Raw genomic sequence first — 21591 nt, forward strand, 5'->3', positions numbered from 1 at the left:
GTTTATTTAGCTAATGTACAAGCATGTTCTAGATCACCTTTTAAAATAAAATTCTTACCATAAACTTACCTTATTATAAGGCTAAACTAAAAATTAAAGGACAAAAAAAGATATTAAACAGGTGTGAATGGAAAAAAATGTTGATAGTGGGGAAAAAAACAATCAGGGAAACAAAACATGTAAGACTCTGCAGCAAGAAGTATGTTCTAAGAGCACCAAGGATCTCATCATGGCTTCAGTGCAGCAGGAGAGGGGTATAGGGATAGGATAGGAGGTGGGAGAGATAAGCAGGGACTAGAGCAGGCTGCACCTGGCAGACCAGGAAAAGATCTTTGTATTTTATTCCATGAAAGATAGAAAGTCTTTTGAAGAATTTACCAAAATATATCATCCTTTTATTTATTTTTTAAGAGGTTTTGTTGCCTGGCATGTGAAGAATAGATGTAGGAAGGAAGGATGGAAATGGAAAGCAAATTAGAGGCTATAGAAATCGTCTGGAAAGACATGGGAGTTGGCTTGACAGAGAATCACAACTGCAGAGATATTGAAGACATTTGATTCTGGTCACAGAACTCATTCCAATCCTGTTTAAATTTGTACTGATCCACGCTAATCATTCTTGTCAGAGCTTCCAATAGCCTCCACATGAGGGTGTGGCTGTCTATGGGTTTAGCATTCAGAGAAGTGAGTTAAATTGGAAATCAACAGAAAACAAATGGCATGTGAAGTCCTCCTAGAGGGTAAGAACCACAAGGAAATACATGTCAACACAAGAAAAGCAAAAGAAAGGGAACAGAAAGGAAAGGAAAGGAAAAGAAATGAAACCAAAAAAAGAAGACTGTATTGAATTTTGAGACATTCTATTTATTTTCTTTGTTTTTTGAGTGGTACATCATAATTTTACATAATAGTGGGATTCACTGTTATTCGTTCATATATGTACATAATAGAAAAAATTTAATTTGGTCAAAATCATTTTCCAGTGTTTCTCCTTTTATTCCCTTCTCCTTCTCCCTGATTCCTTTCCTCTACTAGTGTCCCTTATATTTTAATGATATACACCGCTTTTTACCCCCTTTTTTTTTCTGCTGGCTTCCAAATATGAGAGAAAGCATGTGACTCTTGACTTTATGAATTTGGTTTAATTTGCTTAATGATGCTATCAAGTTCTATCCAATTTCCTGCAAATGATTAGAATTTCATTCTTTTTTATGGCAGAATAAAACTCCATAATGTATTTGTATAATAATTTCCTTATCCATTGATGGACACTGGCAGATCCTTGCTATTAAAAATTGATGGTGATGGAGCTGGGATTGTGGCTCAGCTATAAAGCACTCACCTAGCGATCCTCAGCACCACATAAAAATAAAGGCATTGTGTTGTATCCATCTATACCTAAAAAAAAATAAATATTAAAAAAATAGATGACAATGGAAGTATATGCATGTTTTCTTTTAATTTCCCTTATCTTCTTAGTTAAACATGAAACAAGATCACGAAGGGATGGAAAAATAAACAAAGAAGGGATAAGGATTTCAGTGGTTGCTTATTATACCCCTAAGTCTACAATCACCATTCAATTTTTGTCCCTATTTAAAACCTTTCTTTCAAGTATCTAGAGTAGCTTTTTGAAAAAAATAAATAAATCCAAGAATGGAACTGCATATCTTGTAAAACTCCAATAGCTCTCCATTGTTCTTTAACACCTCAAGTGTTTAAATGTCCTAAATCATTAAAGTATTTCCATTCACAGGCTTTTTCTTGCAGCTGCAGAATCTTCTCTTCCTTCTTAACTCTGCCTATGTTTCCAGTTAGTTTGACCCTGGAATACGATATGCTCCATTGCTGTTATCAGGGACAATACTCACTACTTTTTAAACTCAGTGGCTAGCATTCATCAGCTATATTTCCTGTTGGTTATCTTTATTTTTCACCCTTAGGGCATATCATCAGTTTGTAGTCCTTTAGTTTTCTCAAAAAGTACCTCCCTCCCTCTGGTCCCTATGGAAGTGATGAACATGTTTGTCAACCTCCACTCTGAGATCTCTAAGTCATTTTACAAAGACCATCCCTCTTTCTCACCTAAGTTCTAAATTGATTTAGAAATAAGGCGAAGGAGTAGGTTCATGGAAACCAAAGTATCTCTTTTATATTGAAACAATTTAAGTTGAAGAATTTGGTTACATCTATGAACATATGAGCTCCATAAAACTTCCCAGAGCTAGACAGACTTAGATATTCAAGTCAGATCTGCCTCTCTCTTCCGAAGCAAAAAATAAATAAAACCTGCTTGGAGCAACTCATTTCCAAATATAATGGAAGAGGCAGAAGCTGAATGATACATGCCCATTTTTTTTTCTCTTCAAAATAACAAATCAGATTAAAATACTGCTCTTCCCTTGAGAGGAATCAATGAGAGGAAAGAGAGGATCAAGCTGTATCATTAGGGAAGGAAGCATCTACAGTAGGGAATAAATATTTCATTCTGAAATGGATATAGTACATCACAAGAGATTACCCAAATTAGTGTTTGGATCATAGCGTGTAAGCAATACAATTTGCAAGATTGAGTAAATTAATGAAAAACAATCCCTGACTTTCTGATTTTCAATTTTTACATAGTTCCAAAATGTTTTTCACATCCTCAAACTGTAGGTCCACTTAGGAAGTCCATCCAATTATTAATATTATTTCTTTCTTTACCTTAGAACAGACATTGGCAAACTATGGCCCAAGAGCCAAATGTGACCAGTCACCTGCCTGTTGTAAACAAGTCTTTCTTGGAACACAGTCACATTCAGTGGCACAGTTATTGTCTGTGGGTTGCTATTGTGCTGTGGTTGCAGAACTGTATAGCAATAGAAACTATGCAGCCCACAAAGCCTAAAGGATTTAATCTCTCACATTTACCAAAATAGTTTTGTGACTCTTTAGTAAGTCAGGCAAGGGATACATTGTTAGAGTAACAGCAAAAGCAACCATGTTTTTATAGAAAAATATCTAGAACATATTGTAGTAAAAATTTAAAGAACATTTACGAAAGTTTGACAGCATGAGGAAAAGAGAGGCCTTGCTGGATAGTTATTTTTCTGTATTGCATTGTTATCTCAGTCATAAATATATAGAGATAGCTGCAAAGAAAGGGCACCTTTAGCAGGAGCCAATGGTGGCACTCTGGCTTGGAGAGTGCTTTGTGGCTACCCTTATTGACTTCTCCCACCTGGAAACAAGCTTGAATATCAGTTCAGCTTCTCCACTTCCACCTGCTTTGTTCAATCCCTGGAAAGGATTCCAGATGGTTTGCTTTAACATGAAGCTGGAGAAAAAGACACTCATAATAATAGTATCCTGCCTGTAGATTTCATAAAGCTACCCCTATATGAATTTCTTTTGTCTTCCTTTTTAGGCATCACTAACCATGTAGCTGAGAGTCAGACAAATAGAGAGACTGTCTTTTTATAGCTTTGTTCATGATATATTTCCATCCAGCTGTGTTCCAAGGAGCACCTTTGCCACTTTCTGTAAAGCTACCTTGTCAAATAAAGTAGAAAACGGCAAACAAGAAAAACATATCCCAATGTATCCATTAATCTAATTATCTCATTCTATAACAGGTAGGGTTGGTACCTATAGCTTCTGTTAGAATATCCCACATTTTTGTACCAAAATGATATTAATTTGGAGTAGCTCCTTAACTCACAAAGCTTGAATTGTGATGCTGGGTTTATAAAGTATCTCAGTGCCTTGAATGAGTGTGAGCTGGACCTGAAAAGTCACAACAATTAAAATAATATAAGAATATATCCATTGAACTCTTACCATATAAGAGCCTATGTTCTAAGAATTATTTCACTTAATACTTGAAGAAAAACTTGAAGGTACTATGATTATCTTTATTTAACAAAAACTGAAATTGAGGCATTGGAAAGTTAGTTTCAGGACTGAGACCATGAAATCAGGAAGCAAAGAAAGATTGGATGTAAATATCTAATAAAGAGTCTTCAAAACTTTTTTTGTTCATGGTACCCTTTGTATTTATCTAATTTTTTTATAGTTCATTAAGCTAGAAGAAATACCACACAGTTCAGTTGCTAGGTGAGTACCTACAAGAATCCTAATGTTTATGTCCTCCAAACTTAGGAGCCACTTAAGAAACACTAAACATAACTTCAAAGAAAAAAAAATTTTCTATTCTTTCTCATATAATTTCAATCACATGTTAATGGGATGTTGGACACTGAATACTTTCTCAAATCTTGGTGACTGGCTAGATCCTGTCACAAAAATTGTTGTTCCACATTGTCATGTGATATTTAATATTTTATCTCAGTGATCTCCCCAAATGTTTGACAAGTTTATTATACCACCAAGAGAAAATCTCCAACTAAGATTGTGAGTGACCTAAAGCTAATATTTCTTGAGTTGTCCAGCAGATGTTGCAGTGTTTCTCTGGGTTACTTGTAAAATCCCACGGCATCCTAGGATGCGTTGGCATACAGAGTGGGTATCACAACCTTTTACTTTTCATGTCTTCTCATGTCAACTGTCTGCAAAGGTATGTGGTACCAGGGATTCCAAGGACTAAAGAAGTAGTTCTTCTTATTATTATTTATATTATTCATTATTGTTAGTAATTATTAATTTTAATAATACTAATTTTATTAATATTATATTTATTATTTATTCATAATAAAAATGAAGAAATGATGGAAGTTGTATGAAGCAAAAAGCAGAATCTTAGAAGTGAGAAAATCCCAAGTGAGTAGGAAGCTCCTAATTGTGCTAGTACTATGTTCAGCATAAATATGGTCCAGTTCCTGCCACATATTAGAGGCAAAAACAAAAAAAAAAAAGAAATTTTTGTTCAGAATAAAGTTAAATAATCAGTCAAATAAACATGACAGGCAGAACTTGATGCTCAGCATTTCCATCTGCATAATACTTCCTAAGCCCATTCTGTCATTTGCTTTTCTACTATTGTTACTTAACTCCAACACTTGTTACTGAAGGCTGGGGGTTTAGCTCAGTGATACATAGATGCTTACATGCAAAAGCCCTTGGTTCAATCCCCAGAAATGTGGGAAAAAAGTAAATATTTGTTACTTGTTTATTTGAGGGTGGAAATCTCAGGTTCCCAGGATACTTTTGAGTATCACAGTGATACTCAAAATTCAGTCTACTGACTACTCTCAGTTTGTGAGAAGTTTATTATTCTATAAGATAAGGGTCAAAGTTGATGCAAGACATTAGAAAGTTCTATAGTAACTTGGAAAAGTAATTTAATTTCTGTTGAATCTTATAATAAAAAATTGAGTCTTGCATTTTAGATGGCACCCTTTAAAATTTAATTTCTCCAGTAATTAATCTTTATTATATATCACAAAGTATTTGTCTACAGCAGATTGTAAATTAAAGGACAAAACAAAAACTAGCTCTTTACCACATGTAGTTTGAAAAGTACTGGCCTAGAAGGCAAAGATAAGCAGACATGTTTCCTTGACCCTAGGGACTCCAGTCCCTTATGAAGGGGTGTGACTTGAGAGGTCTAGATAGGGCTCCCCCAAAACATTTGTGCAGGATAAGATCGAAGGCCCTCCAATCGCAGTGCTCCATTGACGATAGTCATGAAACCCAGGTGGATAACATAATTCTTTTGGATCAAAGAAAAACTCATTTTTCTTTTTAGCACCTAGAACCATAATTGACATTTAAAGACACTAAATAAAATATTTGAGTGAGCAGATGATTAAATATGATGATGATCGTGAAGACAATTTCCATCATTTATTTTAATTGTGCTATGCCAAGAGGTAGTTGGACACTTAACATAAATACCCATAATATTCACCAGAATCACCAGGGTAGATGTTATTGTGACACGATATCTCCATTTCACAATTTTGTAGAGCAAATGTACTTTTGAGGGGAGGTGGATTTATTCAGAGAAATAAGATTCTAACTGAGTTGTAAATATCGAGAAGGAAAAACCATGGGGAAAACTGTACAAAACAAAAAGTTCTACATACAAGGTAATTCAGAATCATATATGTATGTATATGTATAAAATGCATGAAGAGTCAAGATTTAAGGGGCAGAGGGAGATTGTGATCTAAGTAAAAACAGCATGCTTCACTTAAAAGCATTTGCATTAATCAAAAGTAAAACAGCAGGAATTTAAAACTCCATTCCATTGAACCAAAACTCCTTTTTAGACTTGACTCCTTGCTGAATTCCCAATTTACTACATCAGAATGGGCTTTCCTTACTGTCAATCTTTCTCTTTTAGGTACCACTGTTATAATTACTTATGAAAAATATGTCATGACTTCATATGCTTATTTACATATTCATTTTGTTAGATATTTATTTTTCTCTCTGTCTGCTTACATGTCCTTAAATGCTATGGCATCAGGGTCCTTGTTTGTGTGTGTGTGTGTGTGTGTGTGTGTGTGTGTCTATGAATGGATGCCTGCTACCTGCAAATGTGTCCACTCTTTTGCTGCATAATGAATTAATAGCATTTACTATCATATACTTAGTGATAAAACAACATAATATTTATTCATCATTGTGGCTGAACTTAGGATGAGGATCACCTGCATTAGAAAATACAAGATGGCCTCACCTATGGTAATTAGTGGTGGCTGTCAGCAAGGAAGACTCATTTCTCCACATGGTCTCTTTCTCTCCACTACATAATCCTGTTTTCCTTATGAAGCATTCTCAGGAGCAAGAGAGTAAAGACAGAATCTGTATCATTCTGTAAGCCCAGCACCAGACCTTTGCAATATCACTTTTGGTGTAGGTATTGATCAAAGCAGGTCATGTTACCAGCCCAGGGCTCTAGGAGCAGGGAAACCCACAACTCTGACTGGGAGGAGCTGCAAAATGCCATTGCGATGCTGTTTTTTTTTTTTTTTTAACTTTTTCTTATTGAACCGCAGTCTAGATTGAGTAAGTATGTGTAATATGAATGAATAGATGATGTGATCAGTGGCATAGCCTAGAAAGAATACAGCTTATCCTTTATTTTATAAGCAATGCTGAGTCACATGGATTCTTGAATATGAGGTGACATGGACAACATGAAGTTCTAGGAAGATTAATCAGCCTATAGCTTCAGGAGGAAATAAAGATGAGAGGAACTAGATTGAGGGAAGTCATTTAAAGCTGCTCTTATAAACCAAAAGCAGCAAAATGAGCAACTGAGAGTTTCATCATAAATTCTACACTGTTTTTGATTTACTTATTTGGAGTCCTGTGGCAATGTATGAAGTACATTGCTAAATGACTGTTTTCCTCGGGTCAAATGCATGGGAAACTCCAAGTGCACAGCTGGAGAATAAATGTACCTGCAAAGGAATTTGGATAATACTCTTATCAGGTTGGCTACAACCAGTTGTCAATTTATTTACTAATTCACTTGAATTTATTGGCAATTGAATAGTTCAAATATTTCAAGGGAAAATCTGAGATCTGTTCTTTTGAGGAAAAAAAAAAAAGCTTAGTATAAAAATGAAGGTTTTTTTAAAAAACCCCAAAGACATAACATTTAAAGGTAGTACTTTATGTACTAAAGTAAACTTAAAGCCCCATGGTCATTTACTTAGGACTCACTGATAGAAAAGAAATATAAATATTAACACATACAGCATTTTAGTTTTCCCTAGAGACATCCTAGTTCATTGTCTTCTTATATTGCTGAAAAATGAAGAGTCTCATATAGCTCAAGGTGTTTTCACTCTGAATTCTTGTCACTTCTCCTGTTCAAAGATAGATTTGAAAACACCCCATTTTTAGAAATGTTTTCCCCTAGGGGAAAGAAAAAGGACATTATTTTCTTCCTTAGAAAAGCAATAGAGAGACAATTCAAGCTTAACAGGAATCGAGTCATAAATTTATCTGAGGAGTGCCAACATTTATACCTCACCATAAGAAATAGGAGTTGATGAAAATGTACCCAATATGGATGTGAAAGGTTATCCTCCAGAACTTGAAAAGGTAAGAAGGTTCAAAAAATTATCAAAAATTAACATTTCAGTTTTAATACATTAAGCTGTTTTAATGCATTAAGCATCAGCCTCAAGATTAAAATCTTTGATATAATTATATGCTGTTTGAGGGTTAAAAGATAATACAGAACAATATAAAATTTTCAGTGTATTTTCACTGTCAAAGTTTTCAAAATGAATTCTCTTAAATTTATAGATCAAATTGGCCTAGCTTTTGTGTATTACTAATGCATTCTATTTTAACTCTTTTTTTAAAAATTAAGCATATTTTTGTAAGTATAATAAAAATGTGGTTAGTATAATAAAATAGGGTTCAAATTCAGATCTCTATCTTCAGAATTCCAGCTGCCACTTATACTATTATAACTGGTTAGATGGGACTTTTTTTCTTGCTTTTTATTCTCTGGGAACTTCAGATCAATTGTTCTGTTAAGATTGGCCTATCAAACTCCTATAACAAAATCATTGGTGGCCCCGGTTTAAACATCCAGTATCAGAATCTCTAAAAATGTGGTGCATTGACATTTATTTTTAATTAATTATTTAGATAATTAATACTATTTGATTATTTTTAATTATTAATTTTAATTATTACTATTTTAATTAATTATTTAGATAATTATTTGATCACTTGCTCTAAATTTGATTTTAAAGCAATTGTTTGATACATCTCTAAGTAGATAGGTAGTAATTTCTTCTTTAAAACTAAGATAGGAGTCTCATATATTTTACAAATATTTGTTGGATGCCCAAGGTATTGAGGACACGAGGACTAACTTGATGAATATTCTGCATTCATAGTGCTCTAGGTCTAGAGAGATGATTCAAATCCAATATAATCAATGAAATGCTATGAGACATGTCATTATCCAATACAATGAGAACTTCAGGGAAGTCTGGGGGTAGAGCTGTTAAAAAAAGATTTTCTGGAAGAATGGACATCACAGACCAGACAAAGCGGGTTCTAAGGGATGAGAGATTTTGCTTAGTAGTAAGAGAGATCATGGACTTTTCAGGCAATGCAATTTGTTCTGTTATTGCTGGATCAGAAAACACAAGTTGAAAACTGATGAAAGATAAAGCTGAAAAAGTCTGTGGAATCACCTGTAAAATTTTTTGTTCAATTTTAGAATTTTTTTTTGAAGTCCACTTGGCAAGTGGATCTAGTGTATCAAGGTATCTGATATGAGCCAATCAGTTTGTAGAGGGTATGCTCAGAGAATATGGTTGACATTGTTGTCAGAGGTGTTACTTAAGTATAAATCCCATTCTATAGGAAGTTTCCAAGATGAAATCTTCAGCATATAAAAGCAGATCCCAGTCAAAAAAAAGGACCCTTAAGCCTTTTTTATTTTAGAAAATAATCATTCACCACCCCAATGTCCACTTTATATCCACTCTATCAACACTCTGTTTTTTGTCTCTTCCATCAAAACATACCCAGAATTGGGCTTTTGCCACTTTATACTACTACTTTGGTCCAAGCTCTGATATTAATTTTCCTGTTCTGTACTTGAATCAAAATCTACTAGCTTTTCAGCTTTTGTCCTTGCCTTCCTAACATTTGTTTTCTACACAAATTAAATTAAAGCTAAAATAAGTTTTTAGGGATTAAATGGGGTCAAAGGGGAAATTTGGATGGTCTCAGCTGATCCCCTTTAGGGTCTTGATTATCCACTTTCCCACTTTTGATGGCAAATGTGAAGAAGATCTAGTTAGGTTAACTTGAGAAGAGCATGGTGACCAGGACTCAGATCCTTATCAGTGAGGGTCTGTGTCACTCCATTGGGTAAGCCACTAAGATAACAGGAGGACAGGTCACAGCTAAGGGGAATCTAGAAATGGTAGCAGAGGATAAAGCACTGATTAGTGGTGGCCTTATCACCAGCTCCATCTATGGGGTTACAGTTTTTTTGCACAAACAGTGGACAGCAGTGGGTAATGTTCAATGATGTCCAGATTTGCTTTTAAACTGAAAACATAATCGTCCTAAAATTTTCGTTGGTTATTTTCATTAATGCCTGATCCATGTCATTATGATGATCCTTGCCCCACTTTTAACAACTTTGAATTCATACTGTAGCTTCCAAGTGTCCCATAAAGCAGCTGACACTTGTGACTTCCTTGAAGACTAACTTTCCTTTCTTCTCCATTGGCTCCTTTGTCCTTACCACAGATGCTCATCTTTAAGGCATTCCCAGTAAATATTTTGCATGCTAATTCATCTCAATCTTATTTCCAATGAAGGCTCTCTGTAATAAAGTACTACACAGATGGACAATACTTTTCTATTTAGGATTGAATGAAAATGACACCTTTGCTAAAAATAACATATTATTTCTTCCTCATGGAGAATTCCCTTGATGATGATGATGATGATGGTGATGATATCATCTCCATATCATAATGGTAATTCTTACTTATTATATTCAAGTGCTGACTTTATTAAATTCTTTTGTATACTCACTCAATTTCCCTATTTGAAAGTAATTTCTTGGAAGAGACATATTCTCAATGACTCACCACTGAATCACCAGCACCTACCAGAGTGAATAGCACAAGATAATTTCACAATAACCTTATCCTAAGTCAACTGTTTAAAAATAAATTAACTTTTGCAACTAAATAGAGATTGTCTATATAATCAGAACTATTGTATCAAATATTTAGCTTGGACTATCTTCAAATGTGGTCATTTACATAAGTCAAATTATTTGCCCTTTTTCCTTCTCAATGTGTAATATTCTACATTTGTAAACTTTAGTATATTTCATAAAAATTGCTATGTTTTTCCTCCTAAATTCTAGATTATGCTTATATTATTAGCCATTAAGTATATTGAATAAGGAAATAGATTCCTATTTTAAATCCTAGCTGAATCATCATCACATATTATCGATCTGAAGATATTTGATTTGCTTCTTGCCAATCAGAAGAGATTATGAAAACAATAGTTTGTTTATGACATTACTTACATTTTCTTTGCGATTCCTAATTCTATGGGATTACAAAGCTTTAGAAAACTCTTTTTTATACAGCTTGACAGATATTTAAATCTTTGACATACTTAATTTCTTCCTTTCAAATAACAAGAGGGTCTCACTTCTGAAGAGAGTAAACAGAATTAACCAGCAGAAAGGAAAAGCTACTCACATATATTTTGTTCCTAATGTTCTTGTCCTTGAAGATAAAAGTATATCAATAAAGCCACTGTTGTTTTCTCCATAAAAAGATTGAACTTTTCAAAGTTGTACACTTGAAGTAAAACGTATTTTTCCTTGACCTGTACTGTCAAGATATACTTTGGTTTCTGGTCAAACAAAATGGCTATATTCATTAGTTGGTGTTGCTATTTGTTTTTCCTGAACACTCATTTTTTTTTATGATTTCAGAAATAAACATAGTTCAAATTTAAGAAATGAAACAAAAACAAAAAGTGAGGCAAGGGCATCATCAATGAACTTCATTTGTGAGTAAGATTAATGTAATGCTCACATTTCCAAAAGGCCCCAAGTCTCCCATGGCAGCTGACTACACATGTGGCTAAGCATATGGATTTCCATTTTCTCTCTCCTGAATGTTATAACACTCTTCCATCTTCCAAGCTACAGTAAATTTGACATTGCAAACATGAATATTATAAGTCTTCTTACACAATAAAAATAGGACTTTTATATAAAACTTCAATAGACAACTTGTGTGTGTCACTGGGGATGGAACTCAGGGAGTGTGCATGCTAAATAGCCACTCTCTCAGTGAACTATCCCCCAACCCGAAAGACTTTTTTGATTCAGAAGAATTAAAGAACTTCAATCTTTTCTGCTTTATTTATTTTATCAAGTATTTGGCCATTAAGTATATAATAGTCATTGGACAAATATTAATGGTAAAAAAACTGACCACATTTTGGAATTTTGAGGTACCAAATACAGCCATATTTTTACCTGCTGGCTTATTTGCTCTCACACTGTCTTGTATTTTATCTATTCTGGATTTAGAAAATCTCAGGACATTCTAGTTCTCAGTAAAAATAAATCAAATTACAAAATTAGAAGAATCCTCAGCTTGCATGTTCAGGAGATACATGTGCTAAAAGTGATTTTTTATTAACTCTCCCTCTGGATCCATTCTTGTCATGTATAAAAACATTTTACCTGTTAGGAATGTCAATGTAGGTATCCGAATCCTTTGGCCATGGAAGAACCTTTATGTTAACTCAATAAACATAACTGAAGCATCTCACTGCAAGATCTGTGCAAACCCAAGGAAATTCAAAAGGTGTATCCTACTAGATAAAAGTGAATATTTTGGTGCATTCTATTTTTTTTTAATTTATAAGGTACAAAATGTCACAGTGACAATTATATTTACTGATTTACTCTCTGATGAAATATTCACAAATGGGTTAATTGTTTGAACTGGTCATAGTTGTTGATCTTCTTAGATTGTTGTAAAGAAAAATACAGATTGCTTGTCACAGACTTTCAAACAAGACATATTCCGGGATAGAATTGTTTGTCTCTCTGTGTATCCCTCTTTCATAAGAATATAATTTAAGACACTGAGAATAATGAAAATATTGATCAGCTTACTTTGTAGCTGTACTTAAGAGGAGTGGCTGGCTAATCATTAGTCAAAAGGATCTAAATGTAAATTTCTCATGTTATCTTCTCTGATTGTCTTTAAGGTACTCTTGGTGCTTGTCCGCCTCCATCACCCCCATCTCCATCCTTCTTCCACTCCTTTGTCTTTCTCTCTTCTTTCCTTAAGATACAGATGCCACACACACACACACACATTCTCTGTTATACTGTTTTGCATCTACAAAATTTTACCCATTTTTATTCATATTAAAGTTATTAATATTAAAAAAAAAAAAAAAAGATACAGATGCCTTGGGCTGGGGATGTGGCTCAAGCAGTAGTGCGCTCGCCTGGCATGCATGCAGCTCGGGTTCGATCCTCAGCACCACATACCAACAAAGATCTTGTGCCCACCGAAAACTAAAAATAAATATTAAAATTCTCTCTCTCTCTCTCTCTCTCTCTCTCTCTCAAAAAAAAAAAAAATACAGATGCCACAATCTTGAACCATAGAGATGAAGGATACCTCATAGATTGTGAAGTGGTCAACCAGAAATAAATGAGTTTCCTGTGGACTTTACATGCAGTAATGGTTTCCTTATATAACCAATATGAATAATAAATACATTCCTGTCTTGTCTAGACTATGGCGATTGTTGGTTTCTCTTCAACCCAACTATGTGGAATTTTAACTGACGCACTTGTTTTAAAATTTTACCAAAGTAACAAGCTTAATTTGCATTTACATTTCTTATATTATATTTTATGCAACATTAATGGAAAATAGAATGATGAAAAAAATGAAACCCAAAGTAAATATTTCCTCCTCTGACCCACATCCAATTTCCTTGAGACTAAACTTTGCGCATTTTTAAAAAATATGGAATTTATTGACAGATTATACTGTATTTAAAACTTACTTAACTGGAATCAAGCAAGCACATTGGCCAAATATCTACTATAAAATATCACAAAAGTGTTATCACTCCCGTTTTGCAGATTAACTTGTTTGGCTGTTGAGACTGTTATTGACTAAATGAAATATAAAATTACTATGGAGATGACTTTATGTGGAATTGCAGGAGATGGATAGTGGAAAGACTCGTTTTCTTTTTCTTGGTACATTGACATTTTCCACCATTCTGGTCAATGACAGGCTTAGTCCTTCCCCCCAAATTGATAGCATATCACTTAGACATTTTGAAAAGTAAAATGGGAAAAAAGGCTGGAGTATATTTTTCTTAGTTTTGATAACATTAATAACTGACTTCCTAAATCAAAAGTAATGTTCCAAGTAAGAAAGAACTTTCATGAAGCCAAACCTGCCTTTAGTTTCAGCAGTTTTTGAAGAGTGTCCAAGGCCTGACTACACCCAAGGTATTTCCTGCTTTCCTTGGTCAGGACTTTCAATATACAAGTGTCTTTCTTCTACATTAATGTTATTCATAAGGGAACTTAGGAGTACAAGGACACAGCCAAATGCCTTCAGGAAATAAAAAAAAAAAAGCAGCCAATACATTCTATGCTTGCCCTTCTCACACCTGTGTATTTTATCAAGGTGAATTTTAAGAGTGGGTCATTTAGATGCCATGTTTTCCTAATTCTTAAGATTTTAGTGTGGCTCAGAATATATACGACTGGTGTTCAGGTGAAGCGGAAAATGAAATCTACCTCTACTTCCTCAGTTCCTCCTCTATATTTCAAGTGTCCATCTTTATTCAATTATTGGAGTCATGGAACAGGTTTTCTTGCTTGATAATAGATATTCAGGGGAGAACATCTTCCCTCTTTCCTGGGCTCTGCTCTAGTTCATTGCACTGTTTCTTCAAATCCCTGCGTCTGCATGTGTTCACAGGAGTGTGTGCACACTCAGACAGACTGATCTGTTTATTCTGGAAATACAGCACCATATTTGCCCATGTGAGATCATTGAAATAACGTTCCCTGATGTCTCCCACATGTTGGCCAACTGCTTCAATTCTAGTTCAACCAATATGCGCAGTCTCTCAATTTCCACATATGCTCAGCAAGGATCTTATTTTGAAGGCAGGGGTACTGCCAAGTATCTGATGGTGATGTTCTGTGAAAATGCTGATTTATCGGAAAGAACATTGTCCTTAAACAATCCGTTGAGTAGCCATATGTGAAAGCAAGTTGGAACCATAATATTTTTCTTTTCAGATTCCTTGGTAATAACTAAAATTGTATAAAAATTAAATAAATTTCATGATATAAATGAATATATCATCTTTCCTTTGAAAGAAAGCTTAATGAGACTTACAGGACATTAGGATAAATAATTCATAGTCAGTGTCCTATTTCAAATTTTATTCTATCATGTCTCTCTTTCCTGAGGAACATGACTTTTTTGTTACTGTTGTTGGTAAAAATGAGGAGGTGACAATTCTGTATTTGTATGTATTTCTTTAATTGGATTTTGTTCTTACATAAAATTTAATTGGTCATGTTAATTGAGATTGTCTATGTAATCTATCGTTATGTCATTTATTGATAAACTTCAAGCCTTTTTCATAGAAGAACGGATATATTTCAGAGTGGAAGCGTAATATTATATACATCTTTTTAATAACATTCAGTGGGAACCTTTGGTGTTTCCTTGCTTAATAATGATTTTATAGAAATGCACACATACTATAGCTGACTCTATTTAACTTTCTACTCAGGTTTCACTGAACATTATTGATTTTTCTCTTAATCATATTCAATTTCTTTTTGCCTTATTTGTCCTCATAACAGATAATTGAACTTTTTAAACCTCAGTCTTATCACCAATAAATATATACTTATCGTGTACTGTTGACCTTTATCTCTTCAAATTGTGCCAAGGTCCATTTGAATGAGTTAATTGGTAGAAAGGTAAGGTCACTATTTGAAGTGATGTGATGCTAATATTTGAGGACTGCTATAATTTTAGTGATAAAACAGTGAATTTCCACTAAATAGAAACACAAATTGGGAACCTCTGGGTAATACACATAATAGGAATTCAATTTAGTTGAAGTCGTGTGAACTTGGGCAGTGAGTTTGCATATCTACCACCTGTCATTTGAAAAAAATATAGATATTGAGTATATGATGAAGCAAAGTGAAATACTTTATGGTGAATATAGAAACTAGAATATAGAGACTTAATATTTGAACCTGGAAATCATTAAGAAAACCAACCCCTATGATACAACCAGATATTTTTAGACTTAAAAGACCCACATTTTCCTCCCAACTTACTAAAATGAGACCATATGAAGAAAGGACACAGAGTCAATATTTATTTGCATTAATATGTCCCCAACGATAACCACATTTCTTGTGATTTTAGTGATATAGATGATATCATTGATATTGATGACCGAGACAATACGATTATAGTATATGAGATCTGGGCTACATATAAAATAAATCAATCCTTTGCTTTTCTCAGTTATCTTGTAGGCAAGGAACATTGGTCTATTGTATAACTTTGTTGATCCCATTTATCAGACAATAACCTCTTTTGGATCATAAACCCATCACTCTGATACAGAGATAGCAGGATCCATGTCAGTAGGCTGCCAATATTATCTAAAGAGTATCATTATGCAGGTCTGGGTTTGTGACTCAGTGTTAGAGCACTCGCTTGGCATGTATGAGGCACTGGGTTTGATTCTCAGCACCACATATAAATAAATAAAATAAAGAGTCATCTACAACTAAATATATATATATATATATATATATATATATATATATGTATTATTGCAACTACGAGCCCTAAAATTTAGTGGTTCTTAAGGAAAATTGACAAAGATAAAGCTTTCATGGTCTTTTACAAATTATGGTAGAGACCTCAGTGAAATATGGGAAGCCCGCATATCTGCTAAAACATTATTTCTGGATTAAATGTGAGGGTATTTCCCAAATAAATTACCATTGAATTGGTAGATCAAGCAGATCATCCTTCACAAAGTGTGTGGGCATCCTTCAATCCATTTAGGGCCTGAATACAGTAAGATGGTAGAGGGAAAGATAATTGCCTGGCTTTCTGCCTGAGTGCTTGAGCTACAGGACAGCTTCTCCTGGCCATGGGCCTCCAGCTTTCAACCTCTAATCCTCTCAGTGGAGTCTATACCATGTATCCCTGGCTCTGAGAACTTCAAAGCACACCACCAGCTTTCCTTGTCCTCCAGCTCACAGAAAACAGGTCAAAGGCCTTCTCAGCTCCAACATCACATGGGCCACCAACATAAAATAACTTTCTCTTCCTTTCTCTGAGAGAGGTGTAGTGTGTGTGTGTGTGTGTGTGTGTGTGTACCATTCCACTTCAAAACATAACCTTACAACTGTGGAACAGGCTTGAAGTATATCAGTAAATTACTGACAACAGGCTATAGACAATTTCAATAACATGACCAATTAAATTTTACACAAATCCTAGGTAGATCTGATAGAAGGAATACAAAGAGATTCAGAATTATCAACACCTGATCATTTACAAGCAAAAAAAAGGCTATATGTTTATGTATGTGTATATATACATATATGTGTGTATATACATTATTCAATTATATATGTACATATATATACATATATATGTGTATATATATGTGTGTATGTGTGTGTGTGTGTGTAATTTTTTTTTTACTATGGAAAACCCTAATATACTTGAGGTGTGAAAAGGGATGTTGATTGAGAAAGAAAAGGTGAAATCCTTGTCTATCTCAGATATCACTCTGCCCATCACAGTAGTAAAATGGCTGATGAAATTAATTTTCCCCTTGATTTGCTTATGCTTATTAGCATCATCTCTAGTAGGGAAAGACACATCAAGTCCAAATGATTCAGTGTTTCCAGTGAAATATAATGTAATTTGATGGTTTGGTCAGGTAGTGTGTGGTGAACTTGAGCTCTGATTTTTGTTATTTCCTTATTTTAATTCCAGATGTTTTAATCACAAACTGGAAGATGGAGGGAAAATACAGAATTTCAGAACAGAACTGCAGTTTACTGTCAATTCTTCATAAACAGTGTCATGAATTTCATAGGTCATTTGAATGTTTGCAGCTAAAATCATCATCTATACTTACTTTTAGTTGTCGAATGTCATAATGAGTACACTTAGATATTTACAAGAAGAATGAAAAGAAATTTATCTCAATTTTTTTCACTATGTGTCCTTTTATGATCTATTTTCAAGTTTTATATGGTTAAGTTGAGGCTTGTTCATGTTCCTGATAATTAACCACAGAAAAGATTGATATTAAAAATCTGATTGATTTAAAATCTGTTAAGTGATTCTTGTTCAGGGACACCTAGCAGAACTCAGAGATTCAGCTAATCCTTTTGCTTCTCAGAGCTTGCTTGACTTTGTCTGACAGCCTGTTCTGAATTTTAGTTGCAAGTTAGTGCAGTGGAGGATAAAATATCAAGCTAAGTAAATGATTGGTCAGAGTGTTTATGGGATTGTAAGACAGAAGATTTGAGCCTTTTCCTAGTTCCCTCTATATTCCATGTAGCCTCTGGAAGATTTAAACAAAATTCCTGATGAGCGTCTTTGGGGGCAAGAAAGGAAAGGGCATCCTCTGTGAGCACTGACAAATGAGGGCTGTAATGGAGCCAGTGGAACCCCCAGCCACCACTGCTTTTTTATATGCAGATTAGTACATAACTGCAGAAACCAATGACCCCTGAAACACAGGCATCATTTTGGCACTAAAATTTATGGGACTTGCTCCAACAAAATATATTTTTAGATTGAAGTAAAGGTTATTAGTGAGCACACCCGGGCGCGCGCGCGCACACACACACACACACACACACACACACACTTAATTTCAGAGAAAAAAATATTAATCACATTTTCTTGCATTTCCTTTTTTAAAAAAGGAAAAGAAAGTTGGAAAAAATATGGATAAGTGGTGCTGAACTCCATCACAGACCTGACATTAGCTCCACTAGAGTTTCTCTGCTCTCTGGCTATCCTGTATACACTCAGTGATAATATATGTGATATCATATTCTATTTACTTATCTGTGTATCTTATCTTCCTTCTGAAAATATGAGCTTTCGGAAAGCTGGACTTGCATGTCGTATCTCCCTGTGCAAAATAATGGCTTATAGCAGGCATCCAATAATAAGGCTGGCACGTTTCCTCAAATGAATCCTTTGAGGTTGTACAAATGACTCCCCCTAAAATGTACCCTCATTGAGCAATGAGGATGATTTTACCACCCATATGGAAAAGAAGATTCATTCCATTTTGTTTGTGTTTTTTTAAGGAGATTTTGCTCAGCTGTACAAATTGTAAGACAAGCAGTAAGCATACCAAAGTACTAAAAAAAAATAAAATTAAAAAAATGATGTCATTACTCTAACTCTGAAGAGAAAGAAATTCTAACACCACAGACTATTGGAAGGCAGGAAAAATAGGGAAAGCAGAAATATGAAACAAACCTGGAGTGTGGACATAACATCTGGTCATATAGATGTTCATCTAAGTCAAGTTTGAGGAACTGAGACAATTTTTTAAATCTGCTTTTATTTCTTCTTTGTAGTTATACATGACAGTAGAATGTATTTTGACATATTGTTCATACATGGAATATAACTTCCCATTCTTGTGGTTGTACATGATGTGGAGTAACACTGGTCATGTAATCATACATGAACATTAGAAAGGTATGTCCAATCCATTCTACTATCTTTCCTAGTCCCCTCTCCCCCTCCCTTCCTTTCATTCCCCTTTCTCTAATTCAAGGAACTTCTATCCCTGTCCACCCTCCATTGTGTGTTAACATCACCTGTCAGAGAGAATATTTGGGCTTTGATTTGGGAGATTGGCTTATTTCATTTAGCATGATAGTTCCCAGTTCCACCCATTTATGGACCAATGCCATAATTTCATTCTTCTTTATGGCTAAGTGATATTCCATTTGAGTCAATTTTTTGAAGTTTATGCTTTATGAAATTCACTAGAAAAACATTATGTTATCTGTCATAGAGCACAATTAATTTCATTGAATGTGATTTACTTATGCATATATTAAGAATAACATTTTTAAAAGGTGGAAACTCTTAAGCCATTTTAGCTATCTACTCAACCTGGGGATAATTTTTTGGTAAATGCTGGTATATTTGGAAAAGATACTTAATTTGCAATTACAGAGTAATCATTACAAACACAGGGCGATAAAGGGAATGAACAAATATATATGTATAATATATTACATATATTTTATTTATATATATATATATATTTCAGGCTATCAGAGTTGACATTAATTTCTGCCAGTTACCAAGTGTAAACTTGGATGAGATTTTTAACCAATAACTTCTTTTATTTTTCTTATAAATAAAGAGGCTGGGTGAGAATAAATTTCTTAAAAATACTTTCAAGTAATGTTTTTATGATAGGATGCTAAAAGTTTTAATATAATACAGATTCTTTCACTAATTAAGTTAATCTCTTGTATTTACTGTAGGACCATTCATAGACTTTATATGCTAATGTACAGTAATATTCTAAGACAAAGAATATAATATATAACTGCAAAATTTTCTGATTGTATCTGTCATTAAACAAAGTTGGTTACTTCTCAGTCCTAAATATATTTCCTAAATATAGTTCCCCAAACTTGACTTAGATGAACCTCTTTACCTATATGACCAGATATCATGTCTACTTTCCAGGTTTGTTTTATGTGTCTTTTATATATTGCATAAATTTCTGTGTAAAGAGGTACTTGGCTCTTAAAGAGTTTTATAAGCCTTGAAACCATGCATGAATGGAAATCACCTTTTACCATTCCTTTCAAAACGATTAAAGATAGGGTATATCTCCACTTACTAGTAGTAATCTACAAAGACAAAATACTTTCTCATTGGGCATACCCAGGTCATTATTAACTTATATTACTATGCTTATAATAACATTAGGGATGGATTCTTCCTGAAGGCGTTAAAAATTAAACTATCTGTAGAAATACTGTTTTTATGTAACACAGTTGAACAATTTTTAAAACAAATTTCCTTTGAAGTATCTTCAAAACACTCAAATATATTTACATTATTTCAGAATTATCTTCAGCCAAATGCCTTTGCTCTTTGCTCTCCGATCACATCATGAACTGTAGGAAAAGCAATAAGCCAGATTTAGTAGTTCAGTTCATGGGGAATATCTAAGAAGACCCAAATTCATTGCCAGTTCAATTTATGATTTAAGAAGGTACAATATTGCCTAGTCTAAATCTCCAAGTGTCCTTCTTGATGCATACACAGTGATAAATAATGGTGGAAAAATATAATTTTAATTCTGGGTGTACAGTTAAAAGGTTCAGAAAAGGGCCTCCTTAAATTTTATTAATACAAATATAAATAATGGCTTTCCTTTTATGCCCTGACTTTAGTGCAGGAGAATATTTTGTAACAAATAAGTTTCAGTGATGTTTTACTGGCATTGATTTCATGGAAGATGGAGTGAATGATGGACTAAAAATTGAGATGAATAGTAAATATTTAAAGCTCAGAGAAAATAGTGGCCATGATATGACCTTGTGTATAAGAAGCTACTGTCTAAAGAGGCCATTCATCATTTTCCTTTCATGATATGTTCCATTTACAACAAATATAAAATAAGCTAAATTAGTTGTCAAAGAAAAGTTTTAGAACAGACACTGAAAGAATTTTAGAGCAGGTCAGTAATTCACTCAAGATATAGAGTCATTAGTAATAATCAATAGCTATCGAATGTCCACAAAATCTATGGCATTGGATGCAAAATTATAACGGGGAAGCTAACTGGTCAATATTAGAGTTAGCAGAATTGTTTAGTTCACAATCTTTGAATTAATTATAAACCTCTCTGGAGCTTGAGGAAAGATCTAGATGAATTACAGTGCTTCTCTGTTCTGACTCTACAATCCTTTTTTCTGTGATTGGTGATGTTAGCTTCTGCTATACTGTTTTCATTCCAAGTGGATAAGTCCTTTCTAATAAAAAA

Source organism: Urocitellus parryii, chromosome 6 (genome assembly GCF_045843805.1).
Source record: "Urocitellus parryii isolate mUroPar1 chromosome 6, mUroPar1.hap1, whole genome shotgun sequence".
Lineage (NCBI taxonomy): Eukaryota > Metazoa > Chordata > Mammalia > Rodentia > Sciuridae > Urocitellus > Urocitellus parryii.